Here is a 21476-nt window from a genome sequence, read left to right as displayed (position 1 = left end):
TGAGAACCAGACAGGCCAAGGAGGCTAGGTGACCTAAGAGACGTAACCAAGATTGGGCTGGAAGATCTTCTCGACTGAGGAAAGGCTTTGCAACCCTCCTCAGCCTTGCTATCCTGTAGTCTGATGGAAAGGCTCTGTGGAGATCGGTGTCTAATATCATACCTAGATATACCAGTCGTTGTGTTGGGAGCAGAGAGGACTTCTCGAGATTTACCATGATCCCTAGATCTTGGCAAATTCCCAGAAGCCTGTCTCGGTGTCGAAGAAGGGTCGACGCCGAGTCTGCCAGGATCAGCCAGTCGTCCAGATAACAGAGGAGACGGATGCTGTTCCTGTGTACCCACGAAGATATCAGTGTGAACACTCTGGTGAACACCTAAGGTGCTATGGAGAGACCGAAACACAGCACCTTGAACTGGTAGATCTTGTTGTCTAGGCTGAATTGTAGGTACTTCCTGGAAGACGGATGGATTGGGATCTGGAAGTACGCGTCCTTCAGATCCAGTGTGCACATGAAGTCTTGGGGTCTCACTGCAAGTCTGACCGTGTCTGCTGTCTCCATGCTGAACGAAGTTTGCTTGACAAACTTGTTCGGGGCTGAAAGGTCGATGACGGGTCTCCAGCCTCCAGACGCCTTCTTTACAAGAAATAGTCGACAGAAGAAGCCTGGGGAGCCGTCCACGACCTCCTGGAGAGCATCTTTCTTGAGCATGGTCTCGACTTCTGCCCGAAGGGCTAGCCCCTTTGCCGATCGCGTGGCATAGGAGTTCAACGACACTGGATTCGCTGTCAGGGGAGGTTGAGATGATATGAACGGGACGCGATATCCTTGTCCGATCACAGAGCCCGTCCAGGAATCGGCCCCGAGTTGCTGCCAGCTGAGCACGCAACTTTGTAGGCATCCCCCCACAGGTGGACACGCAGGGGGATTGCCAATCCTAGCGCTTGCAGCCTCGGCCGCTTCTTCAAGGATTTTTGCCTCCCCTGGAGGACTTTCCGCCCTTCTTGTCTTTGACAGGAAAGGGCTGCGGTTTAGACACCTTGGTCTTAGCTGCCGGAGCCTGCTTTGGTGTCCTGCGAGGCTGCTGCTGTTGTTGAGGAGCTGGAGGTTTGTAGAGCCGAGATGTAAGGGCCTTCTAGAGGAGCGAATCATGACTCGTCTTCCTCCACCTCTCAGTTGTCCGTTCTACGTCCTTGAGCTTAAACAGGTTTCCTCCAAGGATGGAGAAATGTCTGAGCTTGCTGACATCCATAGCGGGGACCTTCGGATGGAACCTCTCGGTCACCGCATCACGACGCTTGAGAATCAAGTTAGCCCACAGGTTAGTGTCCTGGTGAGCTAAAAACTCGATGGAGCGCATGCCCGAGAGGAGGAAGGTCTCCGGGGCCTTCCTATTGCTATCCTTGGACAAGTCCTCAGAGCACAATAGGATGCCCAGAGACCCTAGCCAGACATCCAGCCACGAAGTAGCCTGCATGGCACACTTCGCGACCTTCTCTTGGCTCCGGATCTCTGACGCCGAGAATGTCACCTGCTGGGCGTTGAGTTTCTCTAAAGAGAATCCCCTGGTGAGCTCTTCCACGGAGTGGTGGAGGGAAAGAGCTAGTCAAGGCTACTCCATGATCTCGAAGTACCTCCTCTGCTGCACGCGAGGAGATGGGAGGAGCTTGTTCCCGGCAGAAGAACGGCTGGAGGAGGCGAGCTCGGAAAGCTGGCCCTCGACGTTGTCCCTGGCGCTCTTCACCCCTGGGACCAGGGCAGGGCTGCACTGGTCTTGGGGGGCTTCTGAATGCCAAAAACCTGGTCCAGGACCGTATCCTTGCCTTCACGAGGGGCGGTCTCGGGGTCCTTGAAACTATTGAGTTGCCTCATTAGACCAAAGACCTGCCAGAAGGCGTGCTCCGACTCGTGCTGCTCTCTTCCTTGTGGACTGGCAGCTAAGTCTCCTGTCCCCATTAGCTCTTCATGGGGGGACACGCGGACATTCTCCCGGTGAAAGGTTGGCTCTGGGCGAAACCTCAACGATGATTTGGGTAACGTCTTTGAGTCCTTGGGCTCCCTCCTGGGAGGGATACAGGACTCCAGCAAAGAGGTTTGGAAGGTCCCTCCTACGCGAGACGTTTCTCTTCCTTGAGGTGGGGTTCCTCCTATTGGTGCCGTGGGAGAGTGTCTCACCTCACTGGATTCTCCTGAGGACGGGAAAGGTTCGTCCACAGGAGAAGGAGAAAACGCCTGCGAGGGGGAAGGGGCCTTCCTGACAGACCTCTTGGGAGCCAGCTTAACCCTGGGAGAAGTCACCGCGAAATCCACTCCTCTCCTTCTCTTCAGCGGGGGCGAGGGAGCCTTTGGTTTCAGTCCCAGATCAGCGAGGGCTGGCTTCATAGCCTGCACCACCGCTTTCATCAGGAACCAAACCAAGGCTGGCGGCTGACTGACGCAGTGTCAGCGATCTCCGCTGGAGGGAAGGGAATCGGTTGATCCTTAGGAGTGGATACTACAGGGCCTGCCTGAAAAGAAGAAAGGGAAGACGAATGTTGTCTGGACCTCTCCGATGACTCTTCCTGCTCTTGGGCGCGTGCTCGGCGCTTCCGCGATGGTGATCGCGAGGACGATCTGGAAGTACGCATCCCCGGTACCTCGCAAGGCTGGGCGCGCTGCGAAACCCGGCGGGAATCGCGCTGGAGCTCGCGCGAGGTTAGAATCGCTGGTTCGCGCTGGCGCTCACGCGATGGTAGAATCGCTGGGTCGCGCTGGCGCTCACGCGATGGCAGAATCGCTGGGTCGCGCTGGTGCTCGCGCAATGCTGGGTTGCGCGGGCGACCGTTGGCGCGCGGGCGACCGTTGGCGCGCGGGCGCGTGTGGGCGCGTAGGCACGCAGATGAGGGTGTGCGTGAATGCACAGGCAAGTGCGAGTGTCTGGGTGATCGCTGGCGATCAGGAGAATGATGGCGCGTAGGCGAACGATGGAGCCTAGGCGAGAGTAAGCGCGTTGGCGAGCGATGGCGCGTTGGTGATCGATGACGCGTGGGACGTGCGGGCGACCAACTGCGCACAGGTGAGTTGGCGTGGGGGCGAGTCGGAGCCCTGTGGCAATCAGACGCGTGGGTGCGTTAGTGAGCGTTCGCGCGTAGGAGAATGCTGACACGTAGGATAGCGCGCCGTGGCACGGAGAGAAGAAGCCAACTGAGGCGCAGGGCCAGGGGACGCTGATGTGCTCGAAGGTAAAGTCTCGTGGGCGGGCTCAGGAGTTGACTCGCGTGTGCGCATGCACTTTGGAAGTGCGCGCAGGAGACTGGAGCACAGGCGGCGGTTGACACGCAGGGAACGCTGGTGAAGCAATGGAACAATGTCCTTGCCTGCGCCCAGATCCGGAGATCGTGGGCGCGCGGGCGAACGTTAGCGCGCTGGGCGCACATCAGGAACTGGGCGCGCAGTAGTGCACTGACGAGCAGGAGGTTGACGACGCTCAGGAGATTGTTGACGCGCAGGGCGCGCAGCAGGGGCTGAAGTGCGCGTGCGCGCAGGCAAGCGCTGGTGAGCAGGAGAGCGGTGGCGAGCAGGAGAGCGGTGGCAAGCAGGTGAAAGCTGGCGAGCAGGTGAAAGCTGGCGAGCAGGTGAAAGCTGGCGAGCAGGAGAGCGCTGACGAGCTGGAGAGCGCTGGCAAACAGGGGCGCGCTGGCGATCAGGAGACCGCTGGCGAGAAGAGTCTGACGACTCATCTGCCGTAGAGCGCTTGCACGCAGGAGGGCGCTGGCGATCAGGAGAGCGCTGGCGAGCAGGAGAGCGCTGGGGCGCAGGAGAGCGCTGGGGCGCAGGAGAGCGCTGGGGCGCAGGAGAGCGCTGGGGCGCAGGAGAGCGCTGGGGCGCAGGAGAGCGCTGGGGCGCAGGAGAGCGCTGGGGCGCAGAAGCGACCACTCAGCCCCGAGAGCATAGTCGCTAGTACCATGGTCCGGCCTTGCAACCACTCAGCCCCTTGAGCAAGTCACAAGGGTGGTCACTCAGCCCCAAGAACATAACCGCCTAAGGACCAGGGAAAGGTAGGAAGGGAAGTTAACTAACTACCCTGGAAGCGAACCTCCTTATCGTTCTAGTATGCACTGAAGAGCTGACAATAGTCACGGGGGAACTTCTAAGAGAAGGGAACGCCCCTGACGATGTCCTAGAGAGACGGCGGCTACAGCACTCTCCAGGCATAAACAGGACAGCTCTGCTTCCAAGGCACACAACAGGCACGAAGAAACAGCATCGTAAACTGGAAAATAAAAAAAAAATTATTTAACAGAAATTCCCCCAGGTGAGACTCCGAAGAGAAACCCCAAGGGAAAGTAAAACATAAGAACGAAAGTAGGTATGCGCCCTCCTCCCCCACTGACATGCGCGGGTGAGGGGGGGAGCGAAAAACTTAACAAAAACAGAAATTATAACATTATAATTATGCAACTGACTTTGAATGTTCCAAGGATCACAGACCCCCGAAGGAACGTGTTCCCGAGCAGAAAAGTTAAAAATACAATTATATTCATAAAAATAATTGAGACAAATAAAACAAAATAGCAACTCTGTCTGAGAAGCTATCGTAGGCGTAGTATGGAGTAAGAAGTGAACGACCTCGAGAGAGGGTCCGTACACCACGAAGGCAACCATGGTGGCCTAGGAGTGAACGGCCGTGATCAAGAAGAGAATCGGGGTGGCCTGGCTAAGCCGGCGATCACTCTCGTAGACGTACACAACACACACCGCACAACACCGAAAGCAAAGGAAACATGACAAATTCGGAGATAATTGGTATTTTTCCTAACCATATAAACCTTGGCTATTTACATAGGGTATTACTTTCGGCGTAGCTGAAATGACGAGCCATTAAAATTTAAACGAGGGTTAACTACCCCCCCGCGCTAGTTAGCGGGGGTAGGGGAAGGGGTAGTTAGCTACCCCTCCCCCCCACCCACAGGTGAGTTGACTCACTTTTCTTAAAGGTAGGACTTGTCTTGGGGGACAGGGTTGGCGGGCAAGTATGTGTAAATAGCTAAGGTTTGTATGGTTAGGAAAAATACAAATTATCTCCGAATTTGTCATTTGTTCCGTAACCGAAATACAAACCACGCTATTTACATAGGGTGACTTACCCCTTAGGAAGGGAGGAAAGTCCCCAGCCTTACTGGCTTTGGCTTTTGCCCGGGGACTCAAACTCTGAGTGTGTAGCACTCTAGAGAGGGAGTCGCTGCCCTCACAGGTGGGAACGAGCGGCCTACAGGAGCTTGTGTATGGAGGAGTAAAGTGTGACTCGTCCTAGGAAGTTGACCTGGAGTTCTTTAGATAGAAATCTAGGCTAGGACGTTCCCAATACCACCTCGTTAGGGTATGGAGGATGTAACAGTATTAGTCTTAATACTAGGAACACAAGGAAGCATGGTTTACCTGCAGAGGTTGAGTTCAGCTATGCAGAGACCAGGATGCTGCTTTCCCCAAGAGAGGGGAGAATGAAGAAAGAAGTAAGGGCCAGTCATACTCTTTCATTCACGCAGACTAAAACCGGGTAACAATGCCTTCTGCTACTTGTCCAACAAGGAGCCTGAGGTTTAGACCAGCTGTTGTGCAGCCACCACAGGCCCAATAAAAAAAGTATCGAGACTCCTGTGGGTCACGTCATGCAGGTAGTGGGCTGTGAAGGTCGTTTGACGCTTCCAGACCCGAGCTTGAAGTACCTGCGTCATTGAGAAGTTCTTTTTGAAGGCCAGGGACGTAGCGATGCCCCTCACGTCTTGAGCCCTAGGGCGACGTGACAGAGGAGGGTCAGGATTCAGGGAATGATGGATGACCCTACAAATCCAGGCTGAGATGGTATTCCTCGTGACCCTCCTCTTCGTCCTCCCCGTGCTAACAAACAATGCTCGCACATGAGGACGGACTGCAGCCGTTCTCTTCAAGTATTACCTCAGACTCCTTAGTGGGCATAGAAGCAGATGGTCTGGATCACTTGTTATAGAACGTAGACTCTCGACCCTGAAGGAGTCGAACCGTGGGTCCGGAACTCCAGGGTTCTGAGTCTTGGCAACAAACTCAGGGACGTTACCTCCCCCCATCCCCTGGAATGGGCGATGTCGTATGAGAGACCATGAAGTTCGTTAACTCGCTTGGCCGAAGCCAAAGCAAATAAGAAAACCGTCTTCCAAGTCAGATGTTGATCGGAGGCCTGGCGTAATGGTTTGAACGGAGGTCTCTTCAGAGCTCTGAGGACCTGAACCACGTTCCAAGGCGGAGGTCTCACTTCCGACTGAGGGCAGGTAAGCTCATAGCTACGTATGAGTAGAGAGAGTTCTAACGAAGAGGAAATGTCTATTCCTTTCAGCCTAAAGGCCAGACTTAAGGCTGAGCGATAGCCTTTCACCGCCGAGACCGAAAGGCGCATTTCCTCCCGTAAATACACGAGGAACTCCGCTATTGCTGGAATAGTGGCATCGAGTGGAGAGATACCCCTCCCACGACACCAACCACAGAAGACTTTCCACTTCGCCTGGTAGACTCCAGCTGAGGATTTGCGTAGGTGCCGAGACATTTTCTCTGCAACCTGTTACGAAAATCCTCTCTCCGTGAGGAGACGCTGGATAGTCTCCAAGCGTGATGCCGAAACGAGGCTACGGCCTTGTGGAAGATGTTGCAATGTGGTTGTCTGAGTAGTTTGTGACGTGGGAGAAGTTCTCTCGGGAGTTCCGTCAGGAGCTGCAGAAGGTCCGGGAACCATTCCGTGTGATGCCATAGCGGAACTATTAGTGTCATAGACAGATTGACCGATAGTCTGGTCTTGTTGAGCACCCTTCTCATCAGACAGAACGGTGGGAAGGCGTAGACATCGATGTTGTCCCACCTCTGTTGGAAGGCATCTTGCCAAAGAGCCTTGGGGTCTGGGACAGGAGAACAGTACAGGGGCAGCTTGAAATTCAAGGCTGTCGTGAACAGGTCTACTGTCGGAGAACCCCACAAAGTCAGGACTTTGTTGGCTATCTAAGGATCCAAAGACCACTCGGTACTCACTATCTGCGTAGCTCTGCTCAGACTGTCGGCGAGCACATTCCTCTTGCCTGGAATGAAGCGAGCTGATAGTGTTATCGAGTAGACTTCGGACCACCTCAGAATCTCTACTGCAAGATGGGATAGCTGACATAAAAAAGTACCTCCCTGCTTGTTGATATAAGCCACTACCGTGGTGTTGTCGCTCATCACCACCACGGAGTGACCTGCCAGGGTCCTTTGGAACTGTTGAAGAGCCAGAAAAACAGCCTTCATTTCTAGCAGATTGATGTGAAGGTACTTTTCTGATTCTGACCAAAGGCCTGAGGTCCTTTTGTTCAGAACATGGGGCCCCCACCCTTCTTTTGACGCGTCCGAAAACAGAGTCAAATCCGGGGGAAGGACGAGAAGATCCACACTCTTTTGAAAGTTTTTGTCGTCCAGCCACCACCGAAGGTCCGCCTGTTCTGATGGTCCTATGGGAACCAAGGAGTCCGGGGAATCGATACCCTGATTCCACCGGGACTTGAGTCGCCATTGCAGGGATCTCCTTAGGCGGCTGTTTGGAACTAGGCGGGCCAGGGAGGCAAGGTGACCTAGGAGACGTAACCATGATTGGGCCGGAAGCTCTTCTCGCCTGAGGAATGGTCCTCAGCCTTGCTATCCTATAGTCTGATGGAAAGGCTTTGTGGAGAATGGTGTCTAATTTCATACCTAGGTATACCAGTTTCTGGGATGGGCGCAGAGAGGACTTTTCGAGATATACCATGATCCCCAAATCCTGGCAAACCTCCAGAAGTCTGTCTCGGTGTCGAAGGGGGGTCGACTCCGAGTCTGCCAGGATTAGCCAGTCGTCCAGATAACGAAGGAGACGGATGCCATTCCTGTGAGCCCAGACCGAAATCAGTGTGAAAACACTGGTGAACACCTGAGGAGCTGTGGAGAGACCGAAACACAGCACCTTGAAATGGTAGCTCTTGTTGTCTAGGTAGAATCTTAAGTACTTCCTGGAAGACGGATGGATTGGGATCTGGAAGTACGAGTCCTTTAGATTCAGTGTGCACATGAAGTCTTGCGGTTTCACTGCAAGTTTGACCGTGTCCGCTGTCTCCATCGTGAACGAAGTTTGCTTTACAAAGTTGTTCGGGGCTGAGAGGTCGATGACCGGTCCCCAGCCTCCAGACACCTTCTTTGCAAGAAAGAGTCAACTGAAGAAGCCTGGGGAGCCGTCGTTGACCTCCTGGAAAGCATCCTTCTTGAGCATGGTCTCGACTTCTGCCTGGAGGGCTAACCCCTTTGCTGATCCCATCGCATAGGAGTTCAATGCCACTGGACTCGTTGTCAGGGGAGGCGGAGATGTTGTGAATGGGACGCGATATCCTTGGCCAATCACAGAGATCATCCAGGAATCGGCCCAGAGTTGCTGGCACCTGTGCACGCAACTTTGAAGGCATCCCTCCACAGGTGGACACGCAGGGGGATTGCCAATCCTAGCGTTTGCGGCCTCTGCCGCTCCCTCTAGTATTTTTCCCTCCCCGGAAGGACTTCCCGCCCTTCCTGTCCTTGACTGGAAAGGGCTGTGGTTTAGACACCTTTGCCTTAGCTGCCGGTGCCTGCTTCGATGACTTGCGAGGCTGCTGTTGTGGTTGAGGAGCTGGAGGTTTGTAGGGCCGAGATGACAGGGCCCTTTGGAGGAGAGAATCCTGGTTGGATTTCCTCCACCACTCAGCTGTGCGTTCTATATCCTTGGGCTCAAACAGATCCCTCCCAAGGATGGAAGAGTGTCTGAGCCTGCAGACATCTACAGTGGGGACCTTCGGATGGAACCTCTCAGAAACTGCGTCCCGACGTTTAAGGATCGAGTTGGCCCATAGGTTAGTAACCAGATGGGCCAGAAACTCGATCGAACGAGTTCCCGAGAGGAGGAAGGTCTCGAGGGCCTTCCTATTGCTCTTTTTAGACACATCTTCGGAGCGCAATAGGATGCCCAGAGATCCCAGCCAAACATCCAGCCACGAAGTGGCCTGCATGGCACACTTCGCGACTTTCTCTTGGCTCAGGATCTTCGATGCCGAAAATGACACCTGCCAGGCGGAGATCTTCTCAAGAGAAGTTCCCTTGGCGAGCTCTTCCACCGAGTGGTGGAGGGGATGAGCGAAACTGAATTCCCCCATGATGTCAAAATACCTCCTCTGATGTAAACGAGGAGTCGGGAGGAGTTTGTACCCGGCAGTAGAACAACTGGAGGAGGCGAGGTCGGCGAGCTGGGCTTCAACTTTGTCTTTGGCTGCCCTAACCCCTTGAGACCAAGGCAAAGCTGCACTGGCCTTTTGGGGTTTTTGGGTGCCGTAGGCTTGGTCTAGCACCGTGTCCTTTCCTTCACGAGGGGCGGTCTCAGGGTCCTCAAACCTGTTGAGACGCCTCATCAAGGCCAGGACTTGCCAAAAGGCATGCTCGGACTCATGCTGCTCTCCTCCTTGCGGACTGGCAGCTAAGTCTCCCATCCCCAAAGGCTCTTCTTGGGGAGACACGTGGTCGTTATCCCTGGGTCTCGATGACTCCTTGACGAGGCCAACTTCCAAACACACTGAAAAGAAAAAGAAAACAAATTAAGGCTGTCAATATGCGAGGACAAGAGAGACACGTCTACTCATTGTCCGAGCCAAAAGAGAAGTGAGTCAACTCACCTGTGTGTGGGGGGGGAGGGGTAGCTAACTACCCCTTCCCCTACCCCCCGCTAACTAGTGCGGGGGTAGTTATCCCTCGTTAAAATTCTAATGGCTCGTCATTTCAGCTACGCAGAAAGTAATACCCTATGTAAAAAGCGTGGTTTGTATTTCGGTTACAGAACAATCACCATTTTCTATACACAAAAATATATATAAACATCAATAATGTTTAAATATATTAAGTATAAGAAAAGCCATCCAAGCCAAAAGTAAAGTGAGCCTTTCACCACATCGGTGTGAGGGGGAGGGGTAGCAAGCTACCCCTCCCTACCCTTCGCTAACTAGCGGAGGGGTAGTAAACCCTCGTTAAAATTCTTATGGCTCGTCATTCAGCTACGCCGAAGTAATTACCCCCCATGTAAATAGCGTGGTTTGTATTTCAGTTACGGAACAATGTGTGGTTTGTATTTCGGTTACGGAACAATTGTTCTTTAATGGCCTTCAACTCGGCAGCCATCCTGGCGTACCAAAGGTCATCTGCAGATACAGATCAACTTCAAAAGAGGAATTAATTACAGGTTCAAAGGATAAATCAACACTAAGTTCGCTAACAGACTTACATTTAGACCTAGAAGCTCTCCTAACTCTATCGAGCTCTAGTTTACGCACATAGCGCTTCATAGCCAATCAATCCTTTTCATTCAAAATCTTACATTCCTCGCACCTGTTATTAAGTGCACATTCAAAACCCCTACAACCCAAAAACACAGTGTGAGGGTCTACCAACATTTTCAGCAACCTCACCTTGCATTCCTCATTCACACACACACGGAAATGAAGTTTATCACTCATAATGATCAAAAGAAAAAAAAACACAGAAATAACAAAACACGATTGCCAAATCCCCAAATAAGTGTACTTCACCAAATAGCAGACTGGTACAGCGATACAGGGAAAGCAAAAGAAAAAACTCTAATGACATACCAACGTGTTGTCGATCTGGCCGGCAGAGATGATCTGAAGAACAGAAAACGGGAATGATTCCAAGTACCACCCTGTAAGGGTTGTTAACCACCTAACCGCACGACCACCACAAGGCGGTTGTCGTGATTTTTGAAAAATTCTGCCGAAAGTCAAAGACTATAGCTATATATACTGTATATGTAACTGCCTTCATAAAAAGGAACACTATTAAAAGCTACCAGGCCATTCGAGCGTCTGGCTATTGACTTCAAAGGTCCGATGCCATCCATCGCAAAGAACTGATACATTCTCAACATAATCGACGAGTACAGCAGATTTCTGTTCGCCTTTGCAATGGAAGACACCTCAGCGAGAACCACCAGTAAATGCTTGTCTACTCTCTTTTCAGTTTGAGGCCTGCCCGAGTACATTCATTCAGACAGGGGACCGGCTTTCGTGTCTTCAGAGTACCAAAAGTTTCTTCACGACCGTGGAGTGGCTACAAGCTACTCATCTGCGTATAACCATCGTGGTAACGGCCAGATCAAGAGAGCCAATGGAACTTTGTGGCGAACCATAAGGTTAGCTCTCGATTTCACTCCCCCTCTATAGAAATGTGGGAGGCTGTCCTGGATCAAGCACTACACAGCATAAGGTCCCTTCTGTGTGTCACAACGAACCACACCAAACGAGCGCATGTTCCTGCACCCCAGGAAAACAACATACAGGCAGGCAGCTCCATCGTGGATGACAGAAAATGAGCAAGCTCTTCTAGAGAAAATGGTTAGGAAATCCAAGGACGAAGCCGAGGTCGAGGAAGTTAGACTCCTGCAAGTCAACCTACAATGGGTTCGGGTTGTACACCAAGACAGCACGGAATCCACCTGCAGCTAAAGTATTCAATTCAAACACCTGTCACGTCTTCAACATGCGAGAGAATGGTAAGACTCCCATCAATCAAGGAACCCCCCTCCCACCTGGAGACCCCAGACTGAGAACGGAAAGAAGTTGAGTGGATACAGAACAAGTCCAGGGGAGGGAGCCTGCAAATGAACCACAACAAACCACAGAACCGCTCACTTCAGGAAAGGCTCAGTCGAAAGGAACACCTGCAGAAACGCCAACCTCAGAGGCGCCTCAACGCTCAAGTCGCATAGGCACCCTCCTGGCTATCTCTCAGATTTTGTCCTAGGAGATGAGTGGGAGTAGTATTGGTGGTAAGTGTCCTTTTGTCATTGTGTTCATTATGAATTGGTAGTTATAAGGCCCCTGGTTACCAATAAATTCTGTAATGTGAGATGAGCTTAGTTATGGAATAAAATAAGTGCTGATGAGTTTTGTAATACAAATGATATGAAATTTATGATGCCAATAAGGTAAGCTTTTTAATGCAAATGCGATGTGAGAAGAATTGTAGTTGGTGTGAAATCTGAGTGAATTCATGCTTTATTATGATGCGAATGAGTACTGTACAGTACACTCTTCTTCTCAGTGGGGGTGAATGTGGTGTGAATTGGTAACTGTGAGTGCTGGTGTTTGTATGCTTGCTCGGCAACATTGAGACTTAACACTGTACCGGCTTGGCCAACACCTTGCCAAAACTTTAAGCCGAATAAAGCCAACGTTCCAGCAACTGTGTTTGGTATTCTACACCCTCCCCTTCAGTTTCAGCTGCATCACCATCACACAAAGATGTCACAGAGAGGGAAGTACAATCTATTTTGAAAGTTTTTTTTTTTTTTTTTTCAAATTTAGTGCAATTTCATCTACAGTATATAGGAAATTGATTATAATGAAGAGGCCCTCAGTTCAGTGTATAGCTGCTGTTGCTCATGTGAAAGTAAAATATAACCGCGAAATAATGACCCTGGGGCTTGTGATCACAGCTCAACTAGTACCACTTACCAGAACATAAGAGCAGTGATATGATGTTTAATTACGAGCGAATCAAACCACGGCAGAGGAAAAAACCATCAGAAGGACATTTGGTGAATCATAGATAATTATGATACTTTAATTTTTAGCTACTTACATGAACCATATATTTTTCCAACTGGTTATCTCAAGTTTATTTTGTATTTCTGATGCTTATTATCACTGCAAATCACTTATTTTGGCAATTTCCCTACCCTAAAAACCCTGATTCCTACTGGGGTCCCCGATAATAGTCTTTATTTAAGGGAGTCCAAAAACTCATAAATGGGTGGTTTGCCCTCAGTAATCATGGTCAAAAATGCATAAAACACAAGCTACCAAGTATGGGAAAATATATGGTTCATGTATTTGGCTAGAAATAAAAGTATGATATATTTACCTCTATTTAATCTAGAAAGAGAGGGTAAAAAATTAACAGCCAATAGAGCCTAGCTAACTAACAGGTGGGTGGGGCTTTCCCGCCATCTGTCAGTAGCTATAACTATCTCGTTGAATATTAACGACTACCCACAAGAAACTACTGTACTACTGAAAACATATTTGTAAAGGGAAACAAGAGATGTAGTATGACCTAACTTAAGGTTCCCAAACTAACCTAACCTAAAAACACAGTTCTTACCAACCCTAGAACTCCATCTCCTTACCTTGCGATAAATAGTATCCCCGTGTTATCATAGGTTTTCAAGCATATATCGTGTTTCACTCATCCTTATACAGCAATCTGAAAAGTAAAGGCAACTGTTATTGACATTGAAATGTTCATTAGTCCAATGCACAGACAAGCAAAATCTCTTTATTTTCCTCTTAAGTAAAATGGCCCTTTATCTTGCAGTGGTAAAAAAAAAAAATTTTTCTATAAGAAAAAGTAGTTGTTTTCCTAGGCTACATTGCCCTGTAATACACTATAATGAAACCAGAAATTCGACCATATTGTGTTTGAAGAGATCTATTTGGTTGTCAGTCCCGACTCAACTAACATTTTACTAATATACCCCAACATGGCCTAAGCTACCTACACCAGGATTTCAAATTAATCTTCCGGTTATTGTACTTTATTTGCACCACTCAGGTAATCCATTTATTCCCGATTTTATATGACCTAATCTTAATACAGCCTTCGCATCTCACCTTGATTTTTAAAAATTGCCAGAGCAAATTTACCATTCGCAAGCAAGCGTTTACTTAGTCTTGATTTGAGAAAGGAGGACCGAATTATTTCAAGTCAATTCCACATAACCATCTTTCAAACTTCAGTCACTGGTCATAATAAATATACTGTTTTCTTTCTGCGAACCGGCAAAAGCGGTAGGTGGTAGTGAACCACGACACGGATTCTGAAATTCCCGTCAGTGCGTCACCACTCACCAGCGAGTCTTTCAGGTTCTGGGGTGAGAAGCACCGCCTTTACAACGGCGCCTCCAAAGTTTATCTTCTTATACTGTTTTGTCTTTTCCTCCAAATCAGGTTTCATATTTTTTTCTTTTCTATTTTTGTTTCACTAAATAGAAACAATCCTACTATTTTCTTTAGGGCTTCCTCGTATGGTTGTTGTAGCCCAATTACTTCATTCCTTTCTTTTCTATATTCCTGGCAAAACAACAAAAATATATCAAATCTTCCTTCTCATTTTCACAAAAATTAGTTTACATTCCCCCCATTGTGTCTATTAACAATATCTAGTTTAAACGTATTAGTTCTTGCTCTAAAAATATCACTGAAGCAAATGTATTGCCATAAAGTAACTCTTCTATAATTTCTTTCTTCCACGTTCTATATATTTCTAAGCTCACTTTATTTTCTATTTCTTCTTTCCACTTTTCAGTATCCCACTTTCTGGTTTCCTATTTTATTTCTGCCTTGTTCATTCTTCTTATCTATCTTATGCCTATACTTAATTCTTCTAAGTACTTTGCAAGTTGCTTCCACCATCTTCCTTCTTTTTCTTGAATACCCAAGATAATTATTTTCAGTATTTCCTTCTTCCCATTCAAGGTAAGATTTAAGTACTGCAGCTTCCTATCCATCACCCTTGCTTTCATAGAAAATGCTCCTATCTCCCCTCTTAGAGTAGTATTAGTTGTGCTTTTAATGGCACCTAAAATCTTCCTGTATACTCCATTCTCCATAGTTTCTCTATCATGTTATCGTCAATGTCAAACACCAATAATTAACATCAGTAACTAATTCCTATGTAACGGCACATCATTAAATTTCGGTCGTTATTATTATTATTATTATTATTATTATTATTATTATTATTATTATTATTATTATTATTATTATTATTATTATTATTTTATTCAATCTAGGCTATAACCCTAGTTGGAAAAACAAGATGCTAAGGAAAGGAAACAAGGAAATAGATAAACTACAGAATAAGAATAAACAATCAAAATATTTCAAGGACAGTAACAACATTAAATAAGATCCTTCGCATATAAACTATAAAGCCTTAGAAAAACAAGAGGAAGAGAAATAGGGTACAGCAGTATGCCCGAATATCTCTAATCCAAGACAGTAGAAGGCCATGGTACAGAGGCTATGACACTACCCAAGACTAAAGAACAATGGTTTAATTTTGGAGTGTCCTCCTAGAAGAGCTGCTTACCATAGCTAAAGAGTCTCTTCTACCATTACCAAGAGGAAAGTAGCCACTGAACAATTACATTGCAGTAGTTAACCCCATGAGCGAAGAAGAATTGTTTGGTAATCTCAGTGTTGTCAGATGTATGAGGACAGAGGAGAATCTGGTACGAAAAGGCCAAACCATTCGGTGTATGTGTAGGTAAAGACAAAATAAGGCGTAACCAGAGAGAGGGATTCAATGAGTCTGGTCAATCATAGGACACAATAACTCTCTACCGGTAGTATCACAAAGGGTGGCTGGTGCCCTGGCCAACCTACTACCTGGCAATTGTCCTAACGAGATGAATTATTTAGTTCTACATTATGTCTATAAATACTAAGCATCATTTAAGTTTGAATTTTAAAGTGGTCGATTCACCCGTTATCATAGCTTCAAATATCACATAATTAGTCAGGACTTAATCTTTTTATTATTTTCCTATTTCATTTTCCCTGTGGTTCTTTTGCAAACACACACACGTGTGCGCGCACACACACGCACACACAAGTGTATATATATATATATATATATATATATATATATATATATATATATATATATATATATATATATATATATATATATGTGTGTGTGTGTGTGTGTGTGTGTATATATATATATATATATATATATATATATATATATATATATATATATATATATGTATATATATATATATATATATATATATATATATATATATATATATACATATATATATAGAAATTATCATTAATGGAGAATACACATACAATTTCAGATTTGCAGATGACATACTGTAGCAGTATTTAGTGAATAATGGGAGTAACAGCAAAAGATGATAGAAGATTTAAATAGAGTAAGCAGCAATGTAGAGCTGAAATGAATATGGTTCAAACTGGATAATGTACAGTGAAAATGCAGAGACAACCAATAAGGGCTATGGGCGAGCCTCGAGAGATTGTTAATGAATATACATACTTGGGACAGACTTTAAGTGTTTTCCCCAGGACACGAGACTGAAATTGAAAGGATAAGAACGGAATGGAGAGCATTTGATAAACAAAATGAGATTATGAAATGTTAAAAGCCACTTTCTCTAAAAAGGGGGGTATTTAATGAGATGGTCCTATCAATATTAACTTATGTATCAGACACTTGGAGCCTTACTAAAGCCTTAGAACAAAAGCTAGTTACAACTCGAGAGCTATGGAAACAATAATGATGGAAATAACACTAAGAGAAAGAAAATGAGCAACATGGATACGAGAGCAAACTAAAGTAAAGGATATTGTAACATGTAAGAAAAAGTAGGTATAGTCCATTTCTTATAGCGAGGCAGATTTGCACCGACTCGCAACTGTGCTCTTTTAGCTCGGAAAAGTTTCCTGATCGCTGATTGGTTAGAATGATCTTGTCCAACCAATCAGCGATCAGGAAACTTTTCCGAGCTAGAAGGGCATCGCTGCGAGTCGGTGCAAATATGCCTCGCTAAAAGAAATGGACTATAGTAGGTTGAACAGGCCATCAGCCACCCTTTGAGATAATATTACATTGGACCCCTCTCCCTGGTTACGGCTCTTTTCCCTTTGCCTCCACATACACCGAATAGTCTGGCCTATTCTTTCCACATTCTCCTCTGTCCCCATACACTTGCCAACAATGAGACTACCAAACAATTCTTCTTCGCTCAAGGGGTTAACTACTTGCACTGTAAATGTTCAGTGGCTATTTTCCTCTTGGTAAGGGTAGAAGAGACTCTTTAGCTTTGATAAGCAGCCTTTCTAGGAGGACACTGAAAATCAAACTAGTGTTCTCTAGTCTTGGGTAGTGCCATAGCCTTAATACCATGGCCTTCTACTGTCTTGGGGTAGAGCTCTTTTGCTTGTTAGTACACTTGGGCACACTATTCTATCTTACTTCACTTCCTCTTGTTTTTTAAGTTTTCATAGTTTATATATAAAAGATATATTCTAATTTTGTTCGTGGTCGTAAAATATTTGATTTTAGTTGTTCATTAATTATCTTGTGGTTTATCTATTTCCTTGTTTCCTTTTCTCAACTGGCTATTTTTCCCTTTTGGAGCTCCTGGACTTATATCATCTTGCTTTTCCAAGTAGAATAATAATAATAATAATAATAATAATAATAATAATAATAATAATAATAATAATAATAATAATAATAATAATAATGATAATTGGTAATTCCCTACTTTCATAAGTAGATGCAATAAAAAAAATGGGGATCACTGCCAGTGTCAAATCCTATGCGAGTTATGGGGAAATGAAGATACCGGTACAGTTATTACGAAAAAACAAACCAACGCGCGTATTTACGGTCTGCACTAGTGCAAGAGACTCCTTAGCTATGGTGAGCAGCTCTTCCAGAAGGACACTCCAAAATCAAACCATTGTTCTCTAGTCTGGGGAAGTGCCATAGCCTCTGTACTATGGTCTTCCATTGTCTTGGGTTAGAGTTCTCTTGCTTAAAGGTACAATCGGGTACACTATTCTATCTAGTTTCCCCTCTTGTTTTCTTAAAATCTTTATAGTTTATATAGGAAATATCTATCTTAATGTTGTTACTGCTCTTAAAATATTTCAGTTTTCCCTGTTTCCTTTCCTCACTTGGCTATTTTCCCAGTTGGGGCCTCTGGGCTTATAATAATCTGCTTTTCAAACTAGGGTTGTAGCTTAGCAAGTGATAATAATAATAATAATAAAGAGCCCGTGTCTTGCTATAGCGGCAGGGCGTTCTCAAGCGGGATTTACACGGTCGAATGGTTCGTCGAACCTGGTTATCAAACAGCTCGAAGAGGTGGAGTCAGTCACAAATGCATAATGTTTATGGCCAATGAAGCCCCGCCTACAAAAGTCAGGCTAAAACAGACTTTCTTCGAACCGTTCGACAACCAAATACCTGGTTCACACGTTCGAAAATAACTTCAAACACTTTTCTGTCGAACTGCGTTTGACGAACCGTTTGACCATGTAAGCCCACCTTCAGACAAGATTTTTCATAACTCTGACCATCCTTTACATTCAGATCTCCCTGGACAATTCTATCCTGTTCGTAATACTAGGCAGGCAGTTAATTCTAATAGTCAGGCCTTCATCATGAGGCTCAATACTACGCAGTACTCTAGAAGTTTTATTCCAGCTGTTACCAAGTTGTAGAATGATCTTCCTAATTGGGTAGTTGAATCAGTAGAACTTCAAAAGTTCAAAGTTGCAGCAAATGTTTTTATGTTGACCAGACAGACATGAGTCTTTTTTTATTGTTTATATATGACATATCTGTTTTTGACCTTGTTAATAGTTTATATATGACATAGCCTATCTGTTTTGACGTTGTTACATTTTTTAGAATGATTTATTGTTAATTTGTTCTCTTCATTTATCTATTTCCTTATTCCCTTTCTTCACTGGGCTATTTTTCCCTATTGGAGCCCCTGGGCTTATAGCATCTTGATTTTCCAATTAGGGTTGTAGCTTGGATAATAATAATAATAATAATAATTATAATAATAATAATAATAATAATAGACGAACGAACGCGTGAAGGAAGTGGTCAAACTTTTATTTGAAAGAACGGCCAATATAAAATATATCATATGAGGTGCCAGAACCCACAGGCCACAGTAATTAAGAGGACCGAACTGGATTAGAATTTGAGCCATAAAATGAGTGTTCAATGCCATCGCATAGTTAAAGTAAAAGTTAAAGAGGTTGGACAAGACTAAAGAAAGGCAGAGAGAGAGAGAGAGAGAGAGAGAGAGAGAGAGAGAGAGAGAGAGAGAGAGAGAGAGAGAGAGAGAGAGAGAGAGAGTGAAAAGTAAACATAATGAAGAGCTGAAAAGACGTTAAAAAACCTGTTAAGTAATAACGAAAGTCTAACACTTGGGTGCACTAAAGACATTGCCGCCTACGTCATGGGTGTCCGTCCAGGAATAACTGGGATAGTAGAAATGAGATTAACACTTTATTATTATTATTATTATTATTATTATTATTATTATTATTAAATGAGATTAACACATTATTATTATTATTATCATTATTATTATTATAATTATTATAATTATTATTATTATAATCATTATAATTATTATTATTATTATTATTATTATTATTATTATTAGCTAAGCTACAACCCTAGTTAGAAAAGCAGGATGCTATAAGCCCAAGGGATCCAACAGGGAAAAATAGCCCAGTAAGGAAAGGAAATATAGAAGCTATATATGAAAAATTAAGAATATAAAAGAATATATAAATAACACAATCGAATGCAAGAATCACACACAACGAATGAACAATTTTAAACTCTCGGAATACTTGACTAATAAGAACACAAAATATTGGCAATACTCGAAAAAAATAAAGTACTTCAAAACGTCCTTCAAAAGTAATGTCATTTTAATATTTCAAGTAGTTTTTATACGTTAACGAAATAGTATTTAATTTCTTATCATTACCTGATAATTTCTATGGCCGAATATTTTTTTTTTTTTTTTTTTTTTTTTTTTTTTGTTAAAATGTTTCACAGCTATTTTACCTACGCAAGGAGAAATTCACAGAAGACAAGTATGTGACGGATCCGAGTTCAAATATTGACAATGTTACAGAGGAGAAAAGCAGACATGAATTTTCAGGTTCGTTTTAGTGCGAGGGGAGAGCGAAGATACCAGGGTTAAAAGAATAATCTTTTAACCCTGCGAAGATACAAGCACAAAATGAACTATGTACGATCGTGTGACACACGGTTGGTACAAGTACCAATTAAGTGTGATCTTCACACTGTTCAGTTAGGGAATTAGGAATTCAATAACTCCCTCCATGTTTCCCCAGGTTATTCAATCTGCATCGAAATAATAATAATAATAATAATAATAATAATAATAATAATAATAATAATAATAATAATAATAATAATAATAATAATAATAATGGTGTTAGCCATAGTTTTAGATAACTAAATTAATTTCGTTAACGAAAGAAAGCAGTTTCTCTTCAAGTCTTGAAAAAATAATCTTAATAAAACCGGGTCATAATAAATTAATCAAATAAGGCCCAATATTTCAAAATTGACAACCAAAAACATGAAAAAAAAATACTTAATAACTAGATTTTAAAAGCTATCATTACGACAAGTAACTAGAAGACCTTTGAAATTGTTGATTGTAAATAAACTGGTTGGCCATTCTGTTTACGATGCGTAACTTATTACAACCGTTAATCAGTTATTTCTACTCGTTTACTAATATATATATATATATATATATATATATATATATATATATATATATATATATATATATATATATATATATATATATATATATATCCAGTATATATAAGCTAAGAAAATTTTCGGGAATAGACCGGCATAGAAAGACTAAATACTGACGAGAGTGGAAGGACATGTCTGAGGCCTTTGTCCTGCAGTGGAATAGTTATGGCTGTATATATATATATATATATATATATATATATATATATATATATATATATATATATATATATATAGATAGATAGATAGATAGATACTGTACACACAACCATATATATATATATATATATATATATATATATATATATATATATATATATATATATATATATATATATATATATATATAATGTATATATAATGTATATAAATTATATATCTACATAAATAAATATATGAATATACACATGTTCATAAATATAAGCATATATGTGCATACATAGATACGTACATAGTATTATATACAGAAGGATCCATGACTTCTCAAACAAAGCCAAATGCGCTATAAAGTAACCACTTAGCTAGAACACACGCGAACACCAAATACCCCAAAAAAGTGCTTCTAATGAAGCAAATAAAACTGAATACCTTCTATCTAGATCATGCAACTACTCGCAGGCAACGCAGACAAGAGACGATCGATTTGAAAGATCATGTAACACTTACGGAACCCGTTTTCTATAACGTCGATGTAAATTGCTTCATAGGTTACAGACTGGGGAAAAAAAATGATTCGATGTGTTGCCGAATGTAGACTGAAGGTGAAAGTTCTTTTGTGTGTTGTGGAATGAATGAATTGAAGACTGATAGACTGATGCTGAGTGAAATAAAGGTGGTTTCACACGTTACACATTTAAAGGGAAAAAATTACTTTTCGTGTTACTGGAAGAGTATAAAGAATGACTGTAATAGACTTAAGAAATATATAAAGGACTATCTAACTGACTTGCGGAAAATGTCTTGGTCTATTTTATAGACTTGCGGAAAATACAATGTACTATCT

General features: G+C 44.1%; 1 protein-coding gene and 1 long non-coding RNA gene across 2 annotated transcripts in view; one reads left to right on the top strand and one right to left on the bottom strand.

The window, feature by feature from the left end:
* LOC137625874 (uncharacterized) overlaps window positions 1-13920 on the bottom strand; it is a 28920-nt gene extending 15000 nt beyond the window's left edge. The window contains exons 1-2 of the long non-coding RNA XR_011040933.1: window positions 13705-13920; window positions 13221-13297 (exon numbers count right to left, since the gene is read on the bottom strand). This is a non-coding gene — a long non-coding RNA (uncharacterized lncRNA). The remainder of the gene's footprint in view (window positions 1-13220; window positions 13298-13704) is intronic.
* Mpv17 (Mitochondrial inner membrane protein MPV17) overlaps window positions 1-21476 on the top strand; it is a 509363-nt gene that overhangs the window by 151050 nt on the left and 336837 nt on the right. The gene's annotated exons all lie outside the window — the stretch shown is intronic.

This window comes from Palaemon carinicauda, chromosome 33 (assembly GCF_036898095.1).
Source record: "Palaemon carinicauda isolate YSFRI2023 chromosome 33, ASM3689809v2, whole genome shotgun sequence".
NCBI lineage: Eukaryota > Metazoa > Arthropoda > Malacostraca > Decapoda > Palaemonidae > Palaemon > Palaemon carinicauda.
The sequence above is the reverse complement of the archived record's forward strand: the minus strand, read 5'-3'. Positions and strand labels throughout refer to the sequence as shown.